This window comes from Doryrhamphus excisus, linkage group LG14 (assembly GCF_037039965.1).
Source record: "Doryrhamphus excisus strain RoL-2023G ecotype Guam linkage group LG14, RoL_Dexc_Guam_v1.1, whole genome shotgun sequence".
Classification (NCBI taxonomy): Eukaryota; Metazoa; Chordata; class Actinopteri; order Syngnathiformes; family Syngnathidae; genus Doryrhamphus; species Doryrhamphus excisus.
In genome coordinates, this window is record NC_136370.1 from 8,862,600 (window position 1) to 8,870,323 (window position 7,724).

Below are 7,724 nucleotides of genomic sequence, written 5' to 3' on the forward strand. Positions count from 1 at the left end.
TGAATGGTTGTTTGTCTATATGTGCCCTGTGATTGGCTGGCAACCAGTCCAGGGTGTACCCCACCTCTCGGCCAAAGTCTGGGATAGGCTCCAGCATACCCCCCGCAACCCTCATGAGGACAAGCGGCATAGAAAAATGGATGGATGAATGGTTATGTTTCAACATATTTTTTTCTTAGATTTGATTTAAAAAAAAGTATGATTATTTTATTTTAATTTCTTTGTGTTACATGTTTGAGGGTCGCCAGTCAAACCACATTCTAAAGCTGCGGTCGGGTTGACATTGATTGTTTAATGCATGCTGTGTTATCTATGGTCAGACAGCAGTCTACAAGTTGCGGTTTCTCTGGATTACCAGGAGCCCACCAACCACAGATACTAAGTACACAGCAGCGTAGCAGTAGCGTTTAGCTCTTAAGCTGCATCAATCGATAGAAATTTAACATGCTAGTTCAGGTTCAAGTTCAGGGGATGCGGGGAGTCTGGTGCCTCACTCTCAGAGGCCCACAGTGACGAATTAAGTCTGCGTTTTGTGTGGGAAAATACAATTGTCTGTGCTTGTAACAGCAACAATGCAGAAATCCTTGAGTCTGTGCTGTGGAAATAATGAAACAAATGGAAATGATGGGATGGAGGATGGGGGGGGGTGGGTTCTGTCGCGTGTTGCGATTGACTGATATATGAGATGCAGTCTCTCAGGAGTGGGTCTGTGATGATGCGTATTGCCAAGGGAAGTTAGTTGAGACAGTTGTGGCTCCTGGGTATTCCGATTCCGAGTGTTGACAGGTTTATTACTGAAGTTTGGCTTACGCTGGACGAGAGTGCCAGTCCTGTTCCTGTCGAGTTGGCATCTTGACAGACAACAACACAAGGCTGCTTATTCTACCAGCTGGTGTCTTACCACCCAAGCGACCATTTCAACATGTCGAGAGAAGCCTCATTGTGTGGTATAGATTAAAAGTGAAAGGTGTAACACTTACATGTTAGTTCCATAACACCCTCAGTGGATCTTACACTTTGGGATGCTTGCTGCGTTTAACACAAGGCCAAATTGAAATAGGCTGGAGAATTGTGCCCTGTGTAATCCCCTGTAAGCTGGCTCTGTGGCCTCATTTATGTCAAGCACGGGCGGCAAGACCTGTAATGCAATTTATGACCCGCTGCCTCTGACGTTAATAAAGACGGAACATGTAACAGGAAATTAAACTCTCACTTTCCAGTTGTAATGAGATCTTATCCATCACAGCGCTGTTTACTCTCGCAATCAGATAAAAACTGAACAAATTTCAAGCTCGGTCGTGGCCTCACGCTGCGCCCAATGCTGCAACCTGCCGGCATTACTCTTTTAAAATGGATGGAAAAGTGAATGGGATTGAAATAAAGGCTCTATATGTTAATAGGCATGCTGGAGCTCCCCTGCTGATCTATTTTCTGCACATTGGTGGGGGTTGCATTGAATCTGTGCAGTGTTTTCATGTTACGTATTCCTAATTGTAGAGCCAGGGCCATAAAGTGAACATGTGGACTTCATCTGTGTGTGTGAGTCGGCCACAAGAGGGGAGTAGCTAGCTGGAGAGACGGCGGAAGGCAGGCCAATACAGGTTTATTATAGTGCTTTGTGGCTGTGAGGTATATATTAACTAAAAGCTATAATAATCTTGTCTTTCTTTGATATGAATGAGGGGATAGAAAGCACTATGGACACGGGGATGGGGGAAATGCAGAATGTAATAGTATTGGGTTTTATAGGTAATAAGAGTGCACTGATCAAAGGTTCACAATGCTCAAAAGCAGCAAGGTTGCACTCAAGAGGGAGAACCAAGTGCTCTCCATGCCAGCTCAGTAAATTGCCAGATCAGCTAATCAGAATTCAGCTGGAAGATGTAAGTTAGTGGAGACTAATTGAAGAGAGATTTAAGGCGCATCCATCTGGATGTAGCGACCCTCTACCGCTCTTCTTGCCAATTTCTGGTGAATATTAATAATGCTTTTTATATAGTGAGCATGTGTGTGTGTGGGGGGGTGCTCTAAATGAAGCCCCTAAAAAGCCTAAACATACAGAATGAAATTACAGAGGGTCTCTCAGCTCAAGCAGCCCATCCATTTATTTGCCCTCTTGGCTGCATGGAGAAGCCATGCACTCATGAAAAAAAAAAAAAATTATCAGCACCTGCTCAACATGGGCATATGAGCCAATTAAACAAGTATGGGTATATGTTGTTCTCCTCTACATGATTAATCTCTGGATGCATGCTCCCGCTTGACCTGGCTTGCTTAAGATTGAACATTCACTGAAAAAAAAAAAAAAAAAAAATCAGGTAGATTTAATGAAGAGTACAGCCTGATCAAGATGTGCAGGCCAGAATGGATGGAACTGCGTTTTAATGAAGTCTCCGAGATAAGAAGGGTTTGAATTTGCATAAAGCAATCGCAAAGAATTAATGATATTTTGTTAGGTATGTAATATGGATAACTTAAAGCAACAGTAAGGAATAAATGGGTTGTTTTGCCCCAGGGCATCTCACTTTTCCGGCTACAAAAGCTCCAAGTTCAAGGTGATAGCCTTGTGCTGTGAAATAGACATTGTATGTAATACGGTGTTGTACTTTGAAAAGTAATGTTAGCTGCCAATGTTTAACACATGTATAAGCACAATGTTTATGCACTTTAAACTTGTTGCATTTTTTGTTGCTGGTAGCATTTTTTTTATAGAGCAGGGGTCTCAAATTCAATTTACCTGGGCAACACTGGAGGGAGAGTCTGAGGGAGACTGGGCTGCATCAAGTATTCGGGGTATGGCTGGGAATGACCGGGTACCTCACGATACAACACGCAATACACGCCTCGCAATAATAATATTTTGATGCAGTCATCGGGTGAATTAAATACATATCATAGTTTATATTTTGCTGCCGCACAGCTAGGAGACCAGGGTTCAATTCCACCCTCGGCCATCTCTGTGTGGAGTTTGCATGTTCTCCCCGTGCATGCGTGGGTTTTCTCCGGGTACTCCGGTTTCCTCCCACATTAAAAAAAACATGCTAGGTTAATTCGCAACTCCAAATTGTCCATAGGTATGAATGTGAGTGTGAATGGTTGTTTGTCTATATGTGCCCTGTGATTGGCTGGCGATTAGTCCAGGGTGTACCCCGCCTCTCGCCCAAAGACAGCTGGGATAGGCTCTAGCACCCCCCGCGACACTTGTGAGGAAAAGCGGTAGAAAATGAATGAATGAATGAATATTTTGCTGCATTCAGCTGGGATAGGTTCCAGCTTACCCATGACCCTATATAAAGACAAGAAAATGGGTTAATTTTTCACGAAACTGTTTTTCAGTGTAAGCTTATGTGCACATCCTATGAATAATATTCGCTTGTCTAATACCAAGTGGGCCACAAAATGTGACTCCGGGTGCCGCAAATGGGTCGCGCGCTATGAGTTTGAGACCCCTGCTTCCCTGCTTTGTGGCTTTTCATATAGTAAATGATGATTAATGATACTTGGCACAGATGTTAGTGCTAACACAAGAGTGACATAAATAGCTCTGTGATCATTTTTAATATCATTCAGTAGACCAAAAACAGTCAAGAAAAATGCAAATAATCGGTTTATTAGCAGGCTGCTTCCTGGTTCATGTAGATTGATGAACAAATATTTTTATATAAACATTTTCATACGGATCCTTACCAAAAAGGTTTCTTCTTAATTGGCTCATGTGGCAGTCTTCTACAAAGTTTTTGTAAGGTTTTGTGAAGCACACCAAGATCCCAAGACACAGAATGGACAGAGATAAGTGCAAATACATCTTAATGAGGTCCTCAAAAACACAATGGTGCCAGAAAACGTAGAAAATGGGCAAAATGAAAAGGAAGCACTAACAGCCTGACAGAGCTACTAGATGTGCAGCAGCGGATTTCTGCATGACACTGAAACACGCTGATCTTATTTTACTGCTTTAATGCAGTCTTTACTCCCATTTATACCACAAAGATGCTTTTTCAAACACTTGACCTTTGCACTATTGGTTGTTATCTGTTCAATAATTTGCTCCGTGACCTCATGACATCATCTTTCTTTTGATCCTACAGTGAGAATTCTGAGGCAAACAACAACGTCAATAAGGCATTCACAAGTACTGTTATTTCCCCCGGGGTTTGCTATCACGCATTTGATGCTGGCCTCTGGGGGTCATTCAAATCTTCAAACGTTGCAAATTTTTGTCAAAAAAGATGAATGCAAAAAAAGGGAAACAAGGTCAGTTAACCATAAGACGTGTATATGACATAACATGTATGATTCACATTATTATATCTGTTGCTGTCGTCACCTTGGCTGAGCTACCATGCAGTGTGGGTTTGATTTACATTTTAAAAGTAATGCCATTACTCTCCCGATAACAGTGGCATATAATACCTCTCTTATTTTACAACCTGAAGTACCTTTCTCTTACTCCTCAAGGAGACATTTCCACTCCGTCGCTTTGATACGCTTGGCTGCTTGGTAGCTGTTGAAGTGGAGAAGGGAAAAAAAAATAGAAATAAATAAACCTCCCACCGCAGACAGGTGTCTGATTCTTATTCCCGTGGCAAATACAGGCCACAGCTAGATGCAGATTGCCTGCAGAGATCACCATTGGTGCAAAATGATAGAGAGTGTGTGTGAATATACCGGACCTTGCTGGGACTGTCTTTACAGGCTTCAAATATGATGTATGCTTGAGGGGAGATGATACAACTCTGACGGAGCGATTTGGTGTAATCATACAGTCCTAACCAGACATTTTTCATAAATGGAAACTTTGGAGTTTTGACAAAAATGAAGAATAGATGTTGCTGACCTGCAAGGCAATTTCCAGATTTTTTTTTTTTTTTCCAGTGGTAAATTATCATGCACGGTGTACTTTTCTTTTGCAGTCCAGATAAAATCCATGAAAGTTGAGAATGAGTCTTAGTGAATTGAACATGTTTTATCTGGCAGGACTTAAATTATTTGTACGGCGGATTTATGTGATGCACGTCTGGTATATGAAGTCCGTCTTTAACTGCCATGTTCCTCGGGTATGCAATTGAAGGAGGGCCTACCTCAGGGTATGATTAGAATGGGAAGCCATTCCACCTCTATCCTCATGGCCACTGTGATAAAAATATAGCAAAGTGATTAGAGGGAGTCGAGATGATAAAAAAAAGGCTTGATTCATTTATATTTTATGACATATGAAAAAGTAATCTGACCTATAGACGCCATGGTTCACTCTAGATGGGGAAGTAAGGAAGCCTACATCTGTTTAAGGCTGCTTAATTTCAATGGCTTTGCTGCATTATTTACATCATTAAAAACCAAGACTGCAGTATAACTCATTCAGAAGACACATGCATTCATCCAAGGTTGAAGATGAAAATAAGGTGACAGCATGGGTTTGCCCTCTCTCTCTCTCTCTCTCTCTCTCTCCACATAGCTATCTTCAGTACGCACGGTCAATCTAGCATAATGGGATGGATACTGTAAGGATAGAGAGCTGTCAGTGAATATGGCATCACATCAACATGCAGGGAATTTCTTGTGATATTAGTGTTGTTCTGCATCATCCCTTTGATCATTAAATAAATTACAATCATGATATTGAATGTTTGATGATAATTTTTCAGCTGACAGATGTTTTGGAGCAGATGCATCGTGTCACTGTCAAGTCGAAACCATACTTGTCACATACAGGAGTAATAGAACCTTTGTCCAGTAAAGTACATTGAAAAGAGAATAATACACTTTGGTTAAAAAAAATGTTTTCAAATACTTCTTTGATGCATTTATTTGTTTTTGAAATTTGTGGTTTCATCTTTTGGTGCCTGTTGGTATATGAAGTCCATGCGTCCTGTCCTTCTGGGTTGGAAAAGTCTGATTGCCTTCAGGTTAGCTTGAATATATACAATATTTTCTTTGAGAGCAATGGATAAAAGACTGTGAATGTGGATGCTTGGGCTAAGGTTTCTGCTTTAACTGAACCCGTATTCTCGTGAAAGCCGACATCATTGCTGAACAGCCACCTGACAACAAGACTGACTCCGACCACAATGACACGGTGATGGAGAAATTTGATGGATTCGTGGGAGGAGATGAATGAAAAACTCACCTTATTGCTTACGTTGCCTTTTTTTGACCTTTTTTAAGCATAAGCCTAAGAATATGGTGCGCCTTATGTATGGGTTCACCACAGAAATAAACCCAGACCGCGCCTTGTAATCCAGTGCGCTTTATGGTGCGAAAAATACTGTACTCCTCCAATTTGAAAGTAAAATTCATTAATTCATTCATTTGGGTGGAGCATAAAATATATTTAAAGGGGACCTATTATGCTTTTTCCACTTTTCTGGCCAATAAATCTTGTTAGAATGTTGTAATTTTGTGCTAAATGATGCCAAAATTTCAGATAATGAAGTTTGTGCATTTGAAAGTGAGCCCTGAAAGAAGTCAGGGATGGCTTAAAACGCTCAGCTTTAAAAGGCGTGGTAAAACTGCCCCTTTGTGATGTCACACAGGGGCGGATGTCCTTATTTGGTTCATAGTACTTTGGGCACTTTGGGCGTGTGGCCAATCACAGCGGAGGGTGGATAAGTTAAAACAGTGTCTGGAAAAAGACAGGTCATTTTACTTATTAGGAGGAGGAAGTCTTAGTTATCACTATCTATTTCATCGTAGCAGATCCTTTCAGATGTTCAAGGATACCATATTTATCCTTGATGATGGTCGCAGTGTTTGAGCAGCTTGAACCGAGCCGAGCCGTACAGTCGTTATGGACTTCTCCACTGAGCCTTTTACAATTTCTAAAAACAATGGCATGGAAAACTTATTTTAGTTTTATTAAAGGCAAAGTGTACTGATTAGTACATCCTCCAACCCAGCTTCAATCATTCCATGTTAGCGTGTGCAATCATCTGTGCATCAAGGTGAAGCATGATACTGACGTGCATCAGCTTGTACTAATCATCTTCCCCGTCCCTAAAATCACACACAAAGAAACCATGACACCTCCACAAACATGACACACATGTGATGTGGCTGTCATGTCACAGTGACAGTGTGACAATGCTTGTATTGTATTGTACACCGTATGCCTATGAGCAATTTAGCGTACACACGGGAGCATGGGGGAGGTTCACACGTTGCATTTTCAGTTTTTGTTTGATGAGCATGTCCACATAAAGAAAAAAAAAGCATCACTTTGACAGCGTTGGTCCAGCTCCATCCTTCCAGGTCAGTCCGGGGTTTAATTGTCAGCCTTAAATATTCATGGGCACGCTGAGTGGATAAATGAAGGTATAAGCACACTGTAAAATTTTCAATAGGGCAAGTGTCACTGACTTTCCCGGATACAATTTACTGTACGCTCCGACATTTACTGTAATGCCAATTAATATGTTAAGAGCAAGGAAAGAAAGCGGAATGGCATTTTCCATTTATACGTTATGAACTAATCCACAATGAGATGGATACCATTAAGAGGAAAGGTGCACCGCAATAAAATGGAGCACTTTATGGGGCGGTGTTTTATAAAGGTATGAATCTATGTAATTCTAACATCCAATCTCACCTTTTGATGCCTCCAACCATTACTTTTTACCTGAGCAAGTGTTCCCTCCTGATAACCGCAGACATATTATTTGATACAAACAGAAAAAAGTACCTAGTATATGCGCCACCTTATCTGTTTGGACAGTTTAATTCATTCA